The 19,434-nt window shown below is 26.4% G+C and overlaps 1 protein-coding gene across 1 annotated transcript in view; it reads right to left on the reverse strand.

Annotated features, from left to right (window-relative positions):
• The window catches only part of LOC129968936 (zwei Ig domain protein zig-8-like), a 419,141-nt gene that overhangs the window by 197,045 nt on the left and 202,662 nt on the right, over window positions 1-19,434 (reverse strand). The window lies entirely within an intron of this gene.

The following is a 19,434-nucleotide window of genomic DNA, read 5'->3' on the forward strand; positions in this document are numbered from 1 at the left end:
ATATTATTATTCAAAATAATTTTCCTTTAATATTTCAAAGTTGGAAATCCTTGTAAACTACTTCATTTTATTATCATTTCTTATATGTTTGTGAATTTTGTACCTAGTTATTTTTGATTTTTCTACTGTACATATTTTGGTATTTAATAAACATGCCCATCAAACCGTTCAGTGACCAGAGTGGTTACGGTTACGGCGGCTATGAGAGAGTGTTCTGTTCTGTAGTATGTATTAATTTTAGGGTGCAATTCTATTAAAATTTATCAATAACAATTAGTATTCAAACAAATCCTTCATTTTGAATCATTTGAATGTTTTAAGAAATTGAAATGGCAAGCATAATTAAGAAATAAAAAAAAGGGTGTAGCTTGTTTTACATACAATTAATTTTTAATTTGCTTCCTTTTCTCTCAATTATATTTAAATCAATCATATATTCTTTTCTAAAAATACTATATTAATTTTAAGATGAATTTCTATTTAAAAAAACCTTTCAAAAAAACGTATAACAACGAAAGAAAGAACGTCTAAAATGGCGGTAATAAATCAGTGAACCTTATTCTTAAGAACAACAGAAAACATCGTTAAGAGTGGTTTTTAAATGCTAAACATTTTCTTAAGAAGTTTCAATAACAATGTAACATTCAGAAATGGATAAAAGCAATGAAATATAATAAAATTTACTAAAATATTTCGAGTTCAAATCGATTATAGTTCGCATACAACTAAATTCTTATATTTCAAAAATAAAATAAGAATATTTATAATACACTAAAGAAGGTTTATGGTAACAAATATATGATATAAAAATATTTTTAAATTTTACTTATCCTTCATTGATTCAAACTGCATTGTCTTACAGCCTATTTACATTTTTTTTTCTTAATATCTACTTTCTAAAGTTTCGAAAGGATCAACAAGCAAATTGTAAAATATCTCATGATTGAAACATTCATATTCTCAGAAGTTGGCAAGTTAAGTTCTTCGTGAGTGAGCCATAAGGTGTGCATAAATAATATCGGCTGCATCAGCATGTGGACGGAATTTGTGTACGGATAACCAGACCTTGTACTGCATTGAGATAATTATATGTTTAACGATGCATCCCCAAAACAACATGACAGTATTTCAATTTGTAGCATAGGATGTGTATAATAAAATAATACATAAAAGTCCCGTTTAATATTTGTAACTTACAACGTTTTTTTTTTTTTCAAATGAAATTTATAAATGAGGTACGAATTTGGTAATACCTGAATGCACGTCGTTAAATTTGTTTCAAGAAGATATTTTCATTTTTTTTATATACAATTTACCAGCACACAAATGAGCGCAATTATTTTAGAGATGATATGTAAAAATAATGCAATACATTTTTTTTTATGAAAGTGCAATACAATATCATTATGAAGTTGCCATCTGATTCCGAAATAAATCATAGATTTAGTGATACAAAATACAATTTAATAATTTCATGGCCTACAATTTAAAAATTAATTTTAATTTTCTGAAATGTGACTAATAGACAATCTCGTGAATATTTTCATAAATTTCTAGATTCTTTGAAATTAATAAATCCATGTAGTTTCATAAATTACTGGTAGTCTCTTTTGAATGGTCTCTATTAGCAGATTTTCTTTTCTATGGATTGTAAATTTAGCATTAAATTATATTTTCTAGAGGAAGGGGTTGTTCATTGTTTCAATTATAATAGTAATTCCATTATATTTGCTGGCATTTTAGCTTATCGAATTTTTAATCTACTTAGTAGAGCTATTTAATTTTCAAGCATTTCTTAAATTATTGTTATTAAAGATTTAAAATATTGTTTTAATATCGTTATAATGACTTTCTCGGTTATTTGTAAAATCTGGACTTTTTCATTTTCAAATCGAGTAAACCATCCACTGTGCCATCTAAAGATTTGTGCAATATAAGATACACAATCTGAAGGATTCATTAATGCTTATTCAGAAAAACTTTGCATAAGTTAACTTATTATTTGCAGTTATATTTAATAGTTATAAATCTTAATTATTGTAACTATATTCATTCAGTTGGGATTTAATGATAGAAATAATAAAATGTCAAACTATATAATTCCATTAAGTGATGCTAATATCTAATTTACGGCGCATTTAATTGGTTTATTTTTAATAACCATACGAATTACATTAAGAAATATTCTACTTTTCTATTTGAAAAGAAATAAATTATTCATAAGTAATAGTAGATACTCAATAAATCATATATTACAAAAGAACTCTCAATGCATTATTAATTCAATCAGCAATATTCATTTTTACCTTTTTTTTTTTTTTTTTTTTTTTACTCTTTCTGCTCCTATGAAGTTACAAAATCGAATTATAAATGAAAATGAAAATAAGAAATTCCAACTTTATCTTTCAGATTTATTTCAAAACGTGTGTGTATTGACATGATTCCTCTCAATTTTTTTAAAAGAAATATATGAATTTATGAAATTTAAAAACATTAAGAATTCTTTAGAAGAACGTGAATTTAATGCATCGATCATTTCTTTAAAGAAATACCAGCACAAATATATCGTTTTAGACAAAAGGAAAAAAGTCTATAAGAAACGAGGATAAATATCATATCCGTGCCTACTCAGCAAGAAAGCGAATGTTCGGCGAAACATCAGGTTTGACGGTACTTCAGAACCAGTATCAATAGTTTTAACTTTAATATATGCGCTCAATATCAGCTGTGGCTGTCAGCTCTTTTATCTACGTTATGGATGGCATCAAATAACATGCAAAACACGAAAGCCCTTCTCAAAGAGAAGCACACGCGGAACTTTGGTGGTAAAATTTCGCGCACCACTAATTCTCCCAAATTCACTGCCTGACGATACTGACAGGGATATTTATGTTAATTGGATGCAAGGAATAGTGCAAGATATTCGATTGACAAACTCGTGATAGATTCTAGCACCCTGTCGGGTAAACATCACGACCATGCCCATTGCAACCCTGGATGGTGATTGGGGGGACATGCAAAAGATTAGTTAAATTTATTTTGGGGAAAGAAATCAAGGTTTCATGTTGTACAACTATGCAGTTATTTTAGAACTTTTTTATCTGTGTAGTCCAATGGGAATATATGTTGTTGAGCCAGATTTGAAATGGAAAGCAAAAGGGATTGGAAGCCACTGGAATTTTTCATACAATTCAACCTACATAATTTATTTATAGTACAAATAAATTCAAAATTTTGTAATGTTTCTATTCAACACATAAAAGTCCTTTTTTCAAATTAATTAATTATTTTTTTTGAATTTCTAAAATATATGTTTTTTTCATGTGGTCCCAATCCACAGCATAAATACTGATCTGAGTTTCTTTTTAATTCTAATGAATTTAAATTATTGCATTAAATATCTTCTAGATGAACTTGAATATAAGTACAATAACCAATATTAATAAAAAAAACATGAATGAATCTGTATGGGACATATTTTTGGGGGAAATATTGTATTTAAAATTAATACAATAAAATATATTAAATTTCCTTTTTGTTTTTCAGATTCCTGCTAACTAATAGCCGTACGAAAAATTGTTAAATGACTAAAAAAAAAAAAAAAAAAAAAAAAAACAAGAAGCTATTCTAATTTCACAAAATTTTTAAGAAATTCAAATTTTCTGTTATTATTATGCCATGATTAGATTCTTCAATGATGAAAAAACGATTTTTATTTTTAAAAATCGATTTCAATGTTTTGCTATTGACAGGAATGTATTTTCATGTCAAAGTATTCATCTAATTATATACAAAAACTGTTTATCACTTCAAAGAAAATATTAAATCTAGAAATGATATTGTATATATTTAATACATAAGAAAAATTTATTTTTATTATGTTATAAATACAAGCTAGGAATTTTAATGAACTATGAAAATTTTGAACAAAAACTTGTTAAAAGCAAAGACGTAGTGCTAAAAACAATTTTATTTTAAATTCAGGAGTATGCGTTTTATATTTATTAAAATCCATTCTAATGTCGCATTTTATATAAATTATGAATCAAGAATGAAAGTTATTTATTTTATAATTAGATACAATTTATCTATTCCACATTTTTATATTGAAATAAGAATTTCCCAATTTTGTATCTAAATATATAAGAAAATACTTCGTATCGATGCAACTCGGGGCTGCTTCTTATTTAGTAATCAAAGCACGAAAACTCAAGGAAATTTCTTTCTTATGGCATTAAAAGAATAATAAGGCAGTTTAAATACAAACGATGTTTTTAAAGGCTTTGCTGTGTACAACCTAGAATTTAAATGAACCTCTTAATATATCAGACTGAAAAAAAAACTTTCAAATAAATTTCCTAAATAAATTTTTTTTTGAAATTATTTCATATATTTCATAAACGATAAATCATTAATAGAAATATTATTAATGAAAGGTAAAATTAAATATTTTTATAATTTTGAAAAATATAAACATAATTATATTTTAATAAAGTGAATCTGAAATCATTCTAATTAAAACCCGGTTTAAATTTTAATGTATGATTAAGTAAATGAATCTCGATAAACAGTGTTTGGTTCACTCTTTTATAAAAAAAATATGAAATGCTATTCGTTTTGAAATTGCACTTATTAAAGACTTACTGTATGTTATTAGTGTTCACTGATGAAGCCAATTTTCGTGATATTTTTCTACTTATCTATTCAGCGATAAAGTATTAATCAAAATTGCTATAAATAATGTATTTTAATATAATATTAAAATTATTACGATAATTCTATTTCTAAATTCATTGAAGTAAAATAATACAATATCAAAGTATGTGATATATCGATGCAGTTTCTGAATTGAAGAACGTTTCTTGTTAATTAATAGATAATTTTGCATGCTAATATATATGTGCATATTAGTAAATGAGTATATTAGGTCATTCTTCGAAGTACATACATGAGTTTGCAGGAGAAAATTTTTTTCTCATTGCAACATGTATGTTAAAAATTCATAATAAAGATATAGGCGCATAAATGTGCACATAAAAATTAATTAAAATCAGTTACTGGACTGTTTTGTTTCAAAGTTGTTGTTATTTAAGCTGTTGAATATGTGGTCCAAAGATTCTTTTTCTTTAGAAAAGTAAAATTAAAATAAATAATTAAAGAGATCCTTGCGATCAGCCAATACTTTTCATTTTGTTAATAATCATATTTTATTCTCTCTAGTGCTAATTTTATTGAATTTTTAAAAAGAACTAAAAAAGTATTAATTTATTTTCATCGTCTCCGTTTCCTAGTATATGTTATGCTTCAGTGTTTGATTTTTTTTTTAAATTTAATTCCCATTAATACATGGTTTTCCGTTCATAAACATGTTTTTACAGTTGATTGCACGGATTATTTCGGCGATTAGAATCCCGCCTTCATCTACTTTGGCAGTATTTTTGTTTAATTTTGAAATAAAAATCTCTAATTTATTTCAAATTAAATACCTGCAGTTAAATAAATCTTTATTCTGCATTCAAAAAGAAAATTCGTGGAATATAAATTAATGAACTGCAACAATCACGACTTTTTTTTACTTCCTCTTTCTTATCTTATTTTTTAGCAAAATTAGTTTCACACTGGTCTTTTTCTTAGTAATAATGAGTTCACTAAGCCTTTCAGAATATTTTTCTAACTAAACACATGTCGTAATTTTTTTATAGAACGTGTTTTGAAAATACATTTTAAAAGTTGTAAATTTCAAATGAACTTATTTTAGCTGTTTACCTTTTATTTCTTCTGCGTTTGTTGACTTACTTCTATTTTGTAATCATTTTTTAATTAAAATCGTTGGCTTAAAACAGTTATAATTAAAATGGTTGTTTTTAGTTGTTGGTTAAATTAAAGAAAAAAAATAAAGCAAATATTCTTGAATTTACATTCAGTTTGATTTTTATAGCAAATGATACATTGATCAATTTGAAAACTAGTTACTGTGAAGAATAAATGAATGGAAAAAAATGATAAGTGGTTGTGAATGTTTACAACACTAAGGTGTTGTGAAGGATATGGTTAGTGTTCTTGACAACAGCAGACATTTCTTCGGTGGTAATGGATAATAATTTTGTTTTCAGATGACAAAATTTCTTTCTCTTTACTGATAGTAGAGAGAGGGTTAAATAACTTGGCTTTTGAATTTAAATGTACTGAAGGTAATTCAATATAATTATTAGGAATCATGATAAAGTGTACTTCTAGTGCAAAAGAAGGCAGAACCTTTCCTCTCATAATTGAATCAAAAATTCAGTTCTAAATTATTAATTCCAGGTATAAAATATGGAGTTTGAATTAATAATTTGTCATGACTAAAATTATGAATGTAACAAAATAATATGCTATATTAGCAGATTATTTTATAGATCTTTTCATTTCTATCGATTTAAATTTTTTATAGGTTCTGTCTTGGTTTTAAAAAAATAAAGATGACTTATTATGAATAAGATTTTTTAATTAAACGATTTCTTTCTGCTTGCGTGTTGTTGACGCAATCAGCGATTTTAAGTCGAGGGTGCGTCTCTTGTTTTTCAGTAACGCCAACTAGGACCAAGAGTTCGTCTTAGCTAATCACGCATCACATTCGCTTGCACATCCTCTTTTTACAGGGGGGCACATTCACACATCTCACAGAATGTTCAGATGAAGAACAACTGTGCTCGAACCGGGACTCGAACGGAGGATGCCCAGATCACGCTGAAGACGCGCTGCCCCTATGTCAGGACGTCGGCTTTCTGCTTGTCTGCTTTCTGCATAATTGTCATCGATTTTCTTTTTAAAATATTATTTTAAATATGACCCTCTTTATTTAATAATTTTTCTGAATATCGTATAATGTTAATATGAATTTATTTATTTTTATTATTCTTTCAGAACAAAGTTTTTATCCTAGCATGAAAAAGTAACTTTAACTAAAAAATTTATCTAAGAATGATTAACTAAAGAATTTAGTTAAAGTCAGCTTAACTTTAAGTTAAAACACGAAGAATTGTCGTTTTAACTATATACGTATAATTTTCTTAAACTAAGATTTTACTTTTTACAGTGAAGTCTACCAATGGATCGTCACATTCACATCTCTCCTCATTTTGCATGTAAATTCGATGTGCATCAGATGAGAATAAACTCCTCAATTTTGAATATAAGGTTTCAATCAAGAAATCAAGTGGACTTTATAAATTTTCCAGTTTACCAATTGCCTGAATTCAGACATTGTTACATAAATAATTATTTATTAAATTTTTCAATGTATACATCGATATTTAAATACTTTGGCTTAAGGAAGTAATCAGTGATTTCAGTCATATGGAATCAAGGTATGAAAATTACCTTATTTTAATTTATATGATTTTTGCATGGTAAGAATAGTAAAATTAAATCAATTACTATTAAAGATTTTAATTTAAATTTATAGTCCATTAAAGGCGTATGATTAACGCTTCAATCAGATGTAAATTTGATTAGTAAGACTACTTTTAATATATTGCAAAGAAGATACATTTTTCAGAGACTGAAAGAGACTAATAAATTTTTTATATCAAATGTTCATTTTTAGCAGTATTTTCTGGTACTAAACTTAAAACTTTTTATAAGTAAGAATGTAGATCTTAGATATGTATTTATAATGCCCAATCCTGTAAGAAAATCTTATCTACAAATTTCAGAAAACTTATTTTATATAAATTCTTACCTTCAGTTTAACCTCCCAAATGCAAAAGAAATCTTTTATTTCACCACCATATCTCACTAAATCTCCCGCTTACTTGAAATGCCCGGATGTATTTCTGTTTTCTCTTTCGAAATAAAAATAATCTAAACATACTTTTTATGCAAAGCTTTCTTTCATCAGAACTCAGCGAATTTTAACTCCCAGGATTTTTTTCTCTTCAATTTTCAGCACTAGAAATATATTCAAACACTACAAGACCACAAACATTTTTCTTCCTTTTTATGAAAACTGCAGGCTTGCTGTGTTAAAAACATCACATATCTCTTTTACTCCCCCCTCCCTTCTCCTTTCTTAAAAGTTTCTGTATTTCTCCTCTCTTGACCCACAGGCTTTTATTTCAAGCAGTGTAACAGCAAACTTCTCTTCCGTTTTAAAGTGAAACTTATGCAAATATTTTCTTAGCCATTTCTTGATGCTGGCGATGTTTGAAGCGATATAGCTGGAAACTTTTATTTTCTGTCTGAAGCACGTACACCTGGGGTTCGTTTTTTGCGGTTTGCATGCTAATTTCTTCAGAAACTTCTGCTTTTATCGATACTTTTGATACTTCGAAGGATGGACAGGAGGGAAACTGTGTTTCTCATTAGCTCTCTGCTTATAAATTGCTTTCGGGATACACATTCTTTTTTCTAAGACCATCTGAGCGTTGTTCCAAATTTCGCCAGACACGTTATTTTAAGGACAAAAGAAATGCTTCTACTGCTCTGAAATTAATTAAGTTCAAAATGCAATATTAAATTTTAGAAGTGAAATAGATGAGATACAGTTATCAGTATTTTGATCCTTTTTTTTCGAGATTATCATTCTTAAAAATATTCCTAAATGTTTGTATTTATTTTTATTTCATTATAGGTTTCAAATGCTCTTTTTACACAGACATATGAATACTTAATTTCATTTATGCAGAGATGTAACATTTATATTTTAAATCTAATATTATATTCATCATTAATGCTCCTATTGCTCTAAATTAATTAAATTAAAAATGCAATATTAAATTTTAGAAGCGGATTAGATAATGAGCAGTTATCAGTATTTTTATCTTTTTTTCCAGATTGTCATTTTTAAAAATATTCCTAAGTGATTATCTATATATTTTAATTAATTATCGACTTCAAATACTCTTTATCCTCAGACATATGAATACTTGGTTTCATATATAGAGAGTGGTAACATTTGGGTTTTTTTAAATTCCATTCAACATTAATGCTCCTACTGCTCTGAAATTAATGAAGTTCAAAATATTATATTAAATTTTAGATGCAAAATATATGATGAGCAATTATCAGCATTTTGATCCTTTTTTTTCAAATTGCCATTATTAAAATTATACATAAATGATTCTCCATAATTTTAATTCATTCTAATTTTCAAATGCTCATTTTCCTCGAATGTGAATACTTTGTTTCATTTGTGGGGAGTGTTACATATTTTTTTAAACTTAAGATTACACGTCATCTATATGAAGATCTTCTATAAAAATGTACGGCCTTAAATTTGATTTCTATTCTTTCGATGATTATGTTTGTTTTTATAATGTGGATGATAATATTACAAAATTTCTGCTTATAACGTGGAATCTCATAAATAAATATGAAAATGTTTGAATCTTTTTAAAATCTTTTATAGAAAAGGGATAAACTTCTAGCAGAATCTCTAGTTCCTTTTCCTTGACTAACAATAAGTACTAACCTCATACAGTGTTCGCAAAGTAAGAAAGATGAATAAAAGTATGAATTCGGTGTTCAAAGGATATATAAGTTAATTCAATGTAGAGAATGCAGCATTAGCGCTCTTCTATGAGAGCATATGTGCAGCTCGTTCGTCGGGGAAACAATCGCGAGCAAGGCATGTGAACCATTCACCAAGTAACAATTAAAAACAGAACAAAACACCTATCATACCACGTATCCGTAACCATTCTGTTCACTGAACGGTTTCATAGGCTTCTGTAAACGAGAATTTTATTATATGCCAAAGTATTTACAGAAGATAAGACAAAAATAAATATTTTCAGAATGTACAAATATATATGAAATGATAATAATATGAAACAGTTTATTACAAATTTCTACATTGAAATATTTTTAAAAAAATTATGTGGCGTAATTATATGCAGAAGGATTTTAAGTTTAAAGGAACCATGTGTATTGAACTTGTTATCATAGCACGTAGATGTGGATGCCGTTAAAAAAATCTAACATAGAATAATATGGTTAATGGTAACAAAGAAAAAAGTCTCTTTGTAAGATATTTATGAATGCAAATGTATGTGAAGAAACTGCTTTTTTTCCCTTTGTCGTGAGTATGACACTTGATGTTGAAAGCTAGGGAGGAAAGAAAATATATCTATTTTCACAGATAAATTTAATTTTCCTATGGATTTTTTTGCCTGGAGATGAAGTTATTAGCAACTTTCAGCCATTTTTGTTCAAGGCTTGGTGATGGTTTTTTCATGTGCCAAGAGACTGTGAGGATACATTCCGTAGCATGATGAAGTCACGTGCCAATCCCACACCACTGCACTGAGCACTCTCCGATAGGAAGAAACTTTTAAGACAGGTTGTCGTGATCTGAGAAGAAAATGAGGCTTCATAATTTGCGTATATCCCATTTCCTATTTAATTCGATGTTTCCTTAAAGACAATTGAAAAAACTGAATTTCTGAATGCTATATTTCGACAACCATCTATGATAAGTACAATGAGCATACATCAGCCTAACATAGCTCACTCTTCTTTATTTTTACTGCTATCATACTTTGAAATTCATGATCTCGAAGGAGCCCTTTCTATTCAATCTGATGACCATCAAAATACTGAATACCGCATCTATCTCATGTTATCATTTTCTACCTGTAATTGCTATTACTTGAACAATCAAATCTAATTCGGCGACGTCTTTACATACGATTTTCCTTTCTCTCCATCAATATTTATTTTTTACAGATAATAAATTTTAATCCACGGAATAAAAAATTAATCTTAAAATTTATCACATAATAATTTTGACGAAAACTCAAAAAGCTTTTATGCAGGATAAATGACGCACGAAAATCATCATATAAGGTACTGCGTTGATCATAGATATAAAAAATATTTCTGGTTCTGAAATAATTACACGTGTTTTTGTCTCACATTTCTATCATTTGTAAAGAGTGCAACACACTTTCAGAAAAATCGATGAACATTCATTATAATATAGATTTAATAATATAGATTCCCTTATATAGAAGGAAGTATTAGACAATAACTACTTATGAAGTAGAAAAGTTGGTTTAATTGATAATATGTGATATTATTATTAAGATTGTAAACATAAGTGCAACAATAATGAAAGCTGCGTATGCGCATAGATTTGTAAAGTTCATTCGCTGCTCATAATTGCTTTAACATAATAAATAGATATAGTAATTTAATTAAAAACTATCATTTAGACACTCTAGTTATAAGAAATCAAATTTATTAGTTAATGTCATTATTAATTAGATTTATTTTAAACTATTTTTATGCAATGAGCAATAATTTTAAAAACATGGCGATTTTCTTCAAAAATAAGAAATAATTAGGTAACTATTGTTTTAATTTTTTTAATTAAAATAGTGGAATCAGTACTTTTTTACTACCATCTGATAATTCATATATATAATTATAAATTTAAAACTGAATTAATTACAAAAGTCAAATATAATATTAATGAATATGCAACAAGAGAGTTTTAAAAGAAATTAATAACTGTTGTTAAAAAAAAGCAAAACCTTCCCAACTAATTGTGAGTTTAATCTGGAAAAACTGACATGCTAAGAGTTTTATTTCCCAATGACGACTTCAGTAAAATATATATATTAAAAATATATTTTTGATTAAAATGTATTTAATTCGTAATACATAATTATTCGTGAAATTGTAATACAAAATAAATTAATCTAATAATAGATTTATGCTTTTGTTTTATTTTTTGACACTGCAGCTCTGTTATATTGTTACTATTATAGATTAATGCTTAAAATTATAAAATACGTCATTGAAATTCGTTTAAAAGTAGTTCATTTTGTTTAATATTTTTAGGTGAAGTATTGTATTAACAAAAAATTAGAATTGAAGCAAAACTATTTGTTAGCTCATTCTTGACTGCCAAAACCAATTTCAATTTTCAACTATTTTAATTTTAAATTTTAAAATGATGTGAAATAAAAACATTATCTGCCAAATGCTATAATATATTAATCCTATTATGTTATTAATTTTTCCTCGTATTTTGAGAATTAATTCTTTTAAAGAAGAATTTATGATTATGACTAATGATTTTCCATTCCAGAAAAAAAAAAGCTAACTTTATTTGGATTTTCTCATTACTTATATATTCATCGTTTTATAATATACTTAAAAATATATTTCACTCAATTCTGTATAGAGGAAATAGTTTGGAGCAGTACAGAGTTTTTCTTATTTCTTTTTTTTTTTTTTTTTTTTACCTGGTATTGCAATATACATAAGTCAATTCTACTTTGGTTTCAAAAGAAATGATGTATATATATATATATATATATATATATATATATATATATATATATATATATATATATATATATATATGCAAGTGTCGTCACAGAATGTCATTTATTCTTTGGAAGTCTATTATAAACAAACGATCTGATTATGGTTTAATCTATTTCATTACATTTTAAATGAAATATATGCTCTTTAAAATAATTATTTGTCATTTGCGATCATTTCAAAATGTATCTTCAAATGTATCAAGTGATCGATGAATATAAGGTAAAACTTTGCTCCCTAATGAATATATAATATTTAGATCCTATTTGCTATCATAAAATAAAATTGCAATGTTATCTCGGAGCAGTTAATTATTGAACTGAATCGATACTGCCCATTAAGTGAATGCGCACCATACATTATAATGGCTCCAGTTATTGAAATTAATTTAATATCGTGTTTAAAATCACAAAGGTCTATCACATCGGAGCCTAAAATGATAAACTCGCTACAGCTTGTAAGTTTTCGCAAAGATCGCTCCATTGATTAGAAGACTTAAAGCTGCCATTTAAAGATGGCGATGACGTTAGACTATCAGGGATCTAGAGAAAAGGGAAGTGAGTATCGGCGGCTTCGATTTTCAGACTAAGCCATCGTAAATGGTGGCTCGTTTGCTGTACAATAATGACCAGGGAACACAATGGCGGGTCTTCAAGTCAAATGGACTCTGGAATGAACCGGAGATTGTAAAGATAAATATGCTATTCTTTAATCAATAGGTGGAGGAGAGTAACTGATGTTCATCACTTGATGAAGCTCTTGTGGAGCGCGTAATGTGTAAGCCTAAGTATTAGTTAAAGAAACATTACATTCTTTTAGTTCTGGGGGAAAGTTATTAAATGAATTTAAATTTATTCTGATGTTTGAAAGGAAGGAATTGGTCGAGCATTTTTTATTCAGGATTTAAATGTTTTTATCATTCTTGAAATTCTATTCAAATCGATATATATATATATATATATATATATATATATATATATATATATATATATATATATATATATATATATATATATATATATATATATATATATATATATATATATATATATATATATATATATATATATATAAATGAGTTTAATGTAACACATCACAAAAGAAACACTCTTCTCTATTTATCTTTGTTCTTCAATGCACCAACTATTTTATAGAAAAGCTAAAATCTTCTCAAAGGAAAGATTTTTATTACACGTCTCTATTAAATTGTACTCATTATCAAACGACACAAAACAAGTAATGCTATCTGAGATATCGCTTATTATTTGGAAAGCGCCGAAAAGTAAAGCGAGTTTACTTTTACAAAACTTTTTATTAAATTATAATATCCTACTAGGCATCAAGTTGGAATCTGCTCAATTTTGAATGCTAATTACATATAGGAGCAGTTGACATTCTTAAGTTCTAAATCCGTAAAATGACTGAAGAGTTCTTCAGTAAAAAGCTGCTCCCAATGACATAAAAAAATATGAAAACCATAAATTATATTGATTTTGAGCATGAAAAGAATCCACTAAATTGAATGAATTATCGGATATGAAGAAAATACATGGGTTGATAAAAAAATTTCTTATTATTTGCGATAAAATTGGTTTTTCAAAGTTTTTTAATGATTTATGATTATATATTGAAAACACTGAAACAAGAAAAATATCATATATCACAGAAAATACCGATGCAATTAACACTATCAAAAAATAAGTACAAAATGAATACTAGAGGAAAACTTAATATTTAATCTATTTTTCTTTTAATGAAGCTTGCATGACCTGTTTTCTTAAAAAAAATAGTTCCATTTCAAAATTATTTTAAAGAAACAAGCAATGAATTTCTTTACACTTATAAATGGACCTCGACAATATTTATTAATTCAGCTGACATTTTCTCATTTGTATTCTTACCAGAAAAAAAATTCTAAATTTCGAGCATTATATTAATTGACAATTATATTGAGACAATATTTGCGTATTTGCAAATAAATATCTATATATTGTCCAACGTTCAAATATTAAATTTTTATGAAATTTCATAGAGCTTCTGCAAAATTTCGTCGATATTGTAATAAACAAAATTAATAAAATTTCAAAGTGACCGCATAACATTTGAGGATTCTATTAAGCATTTCAAAATATAAAATTGCATTCGAAAATCCTACGTATATTACTCATGTTAAAGTTTTCGAAAAGAAGAAAAAATAATGATTAACATCTTATACATATGTTTAAATGTTAATTCAAATTGCAAAATTTTTAATTCGAATTTGTGGGTTAATTCAATCATTCAAAAATATAGACTTATAACTTTTTGAATGGGCCTTTATTATGTAACACGTAAATTTTTAGACTTATAAATTTTGGAAAAATTTGCAAAGAAATACTAGAGAAACTGATGCAGTAAAATTTTTTGCATAATTCCTTTATTCAAACTCATATATCTAAATATAGAGCAAGCAGTAGCTTTATGAAAAATGTTAGATATAGTTCTTAAACGGAAAAAGTTAACATTTTGTTATCCATACAATATTTATCTTAGAAAATAATTAGAAATTATGCAATTATTAGCGTATCAAAACTAATCTAGGATTTCTGGCATGAAATAATTAATTGATTTATGCTCCAGAAATTGGCCATGGTTATCTTAAAATCCCATACTTAAAATTTTGAAACCATTCATTAAATATTTTCAAATGAACTGAGTTGGGTTTCATTTCAATATATTTATTTGCATGCAATTTGATCTAAAACACAATTACAGGACTTATTTTCAGTCACAATTATTATTCAGAAGCATGCGACTATTCGAAGTATGTCATCAGTGAAGACTTGTGGAAACTGGGAATGAATAGATTGACAATATGAATGCACTTGATAATAATTGATGTTGACACTGCGACAAGGGGAACTGCCTAAACATTCTTAGATCAATATATGCTAGCTCTAAATGAAGTCGAGAAACCATTGCATCTAGCAATGGTTTATAATTAGAGGCTACAGGATTTCAAGTGATAATGAAATACAGAGTCTCTATTTAATGAAATTTCGGTCTTAAACAAACATATTAAAATTATCACTTCCTTAGTAATTTTATTTCCTGTATCTAGCATTTGATTCAACAGTTCTAAAGACTGCATAATGTAAAATTGCTGAAATACAGCTTTTTACATATAAATAAAATAAACGATACTTTGTGGAAACATATAAACAAACTTTTATGAAATTCTTTTTATCTAAATTCATTGCGGTTTGTTTCGTGAACTTTGATTATTAGTTTTGCAATACATATTCTAGGAATTGGAATTTTCAAAAATATTGCAATGTAAGACAAGTTTTTCACCATTTCTCTTTTATCAGCATTTTCTATTATATAAAAAATGGTCAGAAATATAACTGATATGATGGTTCATATTAACATAAAAGCTTGATTTATATTTCTATATAGTGAAAAAATATAATTCATTGTAATATATGTTAAGGAATTTGTATTAAAAATAGTTAAATTCTTAATAGTGAAATGTTTGATTTTTCCCAGTTTCTGAAAAAATGGTATATTTTCTTTTTCAGTTTCGAAGAAATTTATCTTTAAATAATATTGCAGCTCACTCACTTGTTTAAACAGTTTTATCTGTTTCCACAATTTGGTAACTTAATGTTTAGTAACCACCTCGAAGGGTGATTTTCTCATATAATTTTCATTATCACACATTTTTTTTGTAGGATTGAAATCTCGAAAAGGGAATGACAGCTCATATGCAGTATTCATTATTTGAAATTTTCGAAATTACCTGATTAGTAGCATGGAGTATATTCAAAATCATAAGTAATTAGCTAATCCAATTATGTCAAAATATCACATTTGTCAGAAATTAAAAAAATACAAATATTTATTTCATTTTAAAGGAAAGCTAATTGAGAAAAGAGTTGCATATGTTCAGAATCATGATACGTGAGTTTTCATTTTACATGCAGCATTTTCTTTCTCTGAACAATGAAATTACTTCTCACTAAACATGAAATTGATTTCTGTCTCATAGCTGCTAAATGTATACAATAATAAGTTCATACTATGGTCCCAAAAGCCTTTTCAATCTTACAAGCGTACAGTTTCAGTTTGAATAATATTTTAAATGAAAAAAGGTATATTATTTATAGTATTTGAACTAATGAATGTACTGCTGAAAAAAATGTGTTCTAAATATTTACTCAGTTTTCTATTAAAAATATTTAGTAAAATAGTTTAAATACGTTAATGTTTGAAATAGAAAAGAAATTCGATAATTCTGTGGTTCAATCAAATTAAGTAACGAAGATTTGAATAGTATTTATGGTCAATCAATGATTTTTCAAAAAGGTATAAAATCAAAAATAAATAAATTATTTAAAGCATCAATGCTTTATGAATTAGTAAATTCTGGTAGAAGAATGAAATATTTTTTTGTTTAAAATGCAAAATGTGTAAAATTATCAGGCTTAAAAGACTGACCTCGCATTACAATTTTAAAAAAAAGATTTAATAATTTTAAAGCTTATAATTTTCTTAATTGACTCAGGTAGAGAAGTGATTCGTATTTTTATTTAAGACATTTGTTTTCGCATTTTACACCATGAACCAATATCTAATAGCTTAGAACTTCGACCCTAACTGACTGGACCTCGATTCGAGTACAGACCGAAAGGCAATACGAATTCGAAATTGCCCTAATGATATGAAGAATTTCTGTTTTAAATGAGTTCTGTTCGGTAAAATGTATTAAAAGTTTTTGCCCATTAATAATCTTATCTTATGTGTGTATCCATCCGTAACAGCAAGGTATTTCCAGCTCTTCGTAAACATTTCACTTCGTGGAGCAACATCTTACCAAAAATGTATTTTTTTTCCTAAAGAATAACTATTTTTACGACTTTCCGAGAACTGAAGCGAACAAATGGTGCATTTTGTTCTAACCTCTGAAACCGTATAACGGTTTTATGGCTGAACTCTTTTCTAAAAGTGTCGTAACTATTTTATGTATCATAAAATTTTTAAGAAGATATGTACAAATCTATTTAGAATTTTTTTCTTCTTTAAGTTGAGAGTTTCAGAAGGATATCAGTGTTATGAACTTTTCATAATTCTTCACATCACTTGATAAAGAGACGAAGTAATTTAAGTTGCAAGATAAAAAAAGTGGAAGGATATATATTCAAAATTTAGCAAACTTCCAGGATCAAGGAAAAACATCTCATCGGCCTCACTTCCTTATCCTTAACTGCTACTTGACAATTGCACACATACACACGAACATAATACACCTTTCTTCAACAGTCTAAAATTCTTTCATTTAGCCTCAGTATATAGATCATTTATTTATATTTATGCATAAAATCAAAATAAGTGCATTAGCACGTAATTCGAATAATTATGAACTATCTATGACACCTCTTCCAACGTAACACTGATTTCTATTAGAAGTATCTTTATTACTTATCATACGAAATCGAGAAAATATAATCCAAGACAATAATTGTATAGAAATCAATTGTCATTTTACCACTTTTCTGAGTTGTAAAAAAAAAAGAATATTAATAAATTTTAAACGTGCAGAGCAATTGTGTAACTGTATTCCCTATATTTTTGGTAATTAATTGTAATTTTCAAAAAGAAGACTCCTTTTTTTTCAGAATATTTGAGTTAAATACTACAATTTCAACAAATATTTTGACTACATTTTAAAAGCTTTAAATCGATGTTCAGTGCATAATCAAATTATCAGTAGGAATAATATTAAATTAATGGCATTTTTCGGTTAAAATATTTCTCTAAAGGTTGAATGGATTTGGGAACAAGGCAAACGAAGTAAACGTTGTCTATTTTATTAATTTCTTTAAATGCTTACTAAGATATTAATTTTATATCACAATGAAACTTTTATAATGTGTTAAATATTTAAATAGAAATTATTTTATAAAATTAAAGTTTCAATGAACATAGTTACGGAATTATATTACGGATAATTATTTTATAGAATATGTGAAACTGCTGTTTATCACCGCAAGTGGAATTATTTATATTCGGAAAAAAATAACCTAAATAACCCTATAATTCAAATTTTACCTTCGAACGATTTTATTAATTATTTTTACTTAATTTTTGATTTTCACTAGCTCTTAGACCTAATAATGCAAACCACATAAAAGAAATCAATTATTTTCTGCTGCGCAAAACATTTATGGATAGACAAAATAAAAATTTAGATTATTCCAAAATGTGAAAATTCGACAAAAGGTTTAATTTATTCATTTAAATTTTTATTTTTCCACTTAAACAAATCATTACTTTTTATTTTCTCACAAGAAATTAAATAAAGAAATTAAGCTATATATTTTCGAAAACTGGCTGTTGATCTCATACTCAATGACTGATTTTTTTTATCGAGGATGCTCATTAATGATGTTCGATGGTGGTTATTCGTAGTTTGAGAATTATGATATTCTTAAATAAATCAAGCAAAGTTCAAGTAACACTTTCTTTTGGGAATGTTCTTTAATTATTGCGATCGATTATCAAGATTTCTACCAATTTTTTGAAGATGAAAAAGTAGGAAAAGTTTTCATTAATATTTATTTGATAATATAATCCGTATTTCTGAGAGTCCAAAATGATTTTTTTAAAATTTAATTATAACTCTAATCCCTATGTAATTTAATAAATAACAACAACAAAAAATTCGAAATGAAGCATTTTATTTGAAATGTGAAATATTATGATTATTTTTTTGCTTCTTTATATCAAATTATGTAAAATTATGAGGATATTTAAAAAATAAAAATATGCAGAGAGAGCACTGTTAGATACACTAGTAAGTTAAAATTGATATGTTATAATTATTCAAATAAATTTGTATCACGAAATATTTTCATAAAAGTTAAAAAAGTTTTTTAATGAAGTTTGTTTGCGAATCTGTTTCTAAAATTAAAACTAAAGATTGCTTTAAGAAATTGTTTATTAAATATGATCAAAATTGTATTTTAATCTAATTATATTTTATTACAATAATATGTTATTAATGTCATATATATATGTATATATATATATATATATATGACATTAATATATATATATATATATATATATATATAT

Source organism: Argiope bruennichi, chromosome 5, assembly GCF_947563725.1.
Source record: "Argiope bruennichi chromosome 5, qqArgBrue1.1, whole genome shotgun sequence".
NCBI lineage: Eukaryota > Metazoa > Arthropoda > Arachnida > Araneae > Araneidae > Argiope > Argiope bruennichi.